Below are 715 nucleotides of genomic sequence, written 5' to 3' on the forward strand. Positions count from 1 at the left end.
GATTGGCAGAAGTGGTCATTCCACGACCGGACAAGAAGATAAACTCATCATCGCTTCTGGATGAAGCTGTCTTGAGGACACCAAGAGAGTGCTGAACGCACGAAGTGGATTGTCAATCCTGCGGAATCCCTTGGATCCGTTCTATTCTTTGGTAAAGGAATTTCAAGACGTTGATCTCCAGAGACCCGCCTTCGGTCCTACCCCCGGACCGAGGTGTGCGTCATGAGATAGACCTGGTTCCGGGGACCAAATACTGCATAACACGCCAATGATCCCTGCTTAAGGAACAGTGCGACGTTTTTGACGCCTTCTTCCGTGTGAAGCACGACGCAGGGATGGTGCGTGAGATCAAGTTTCCCAATTCGACACCCAATATTTTGTGTTCGGAAGCCGAACGGCAAGTGACGTATCATTCATGCTTACAATAAGCTCAACGCTGCCACCATTCCGGCACAAACGCCGATTCTTAGAAAGAATGTTCTTCAAAAAAACATGGTGGGATGAACGAAGTACAATGCACTCGACTTGGTCGATGGGTATTATCAATTGCTCATGAGAGCGAGCGATATTTCGCTGACATCGGTGAGCACTCCGAGCGACATGCTTTGGGAGTGGCTGATGGTGCCACAAGGGCTGTCTAATGCACCAGCAACATTAAGTCGTCTTGTGACGCAGTTGTTCAGGCCCCACAGGGCGTATGCACAGACATACTTTG

This window comes from Plasmopara halstedii (genome assembly GCF_900000015.1).
Source record: "Plasmopara halstedii genome assembly, contig: Scaffold_444, whole genome shotgun sequence".
Lineage (NCBI taxonomy): Eukaryota > Oomycota > Peronosporomycetes > Peronosporales > Peronosporaceae > Plasmopara > Plasmopara halstedii.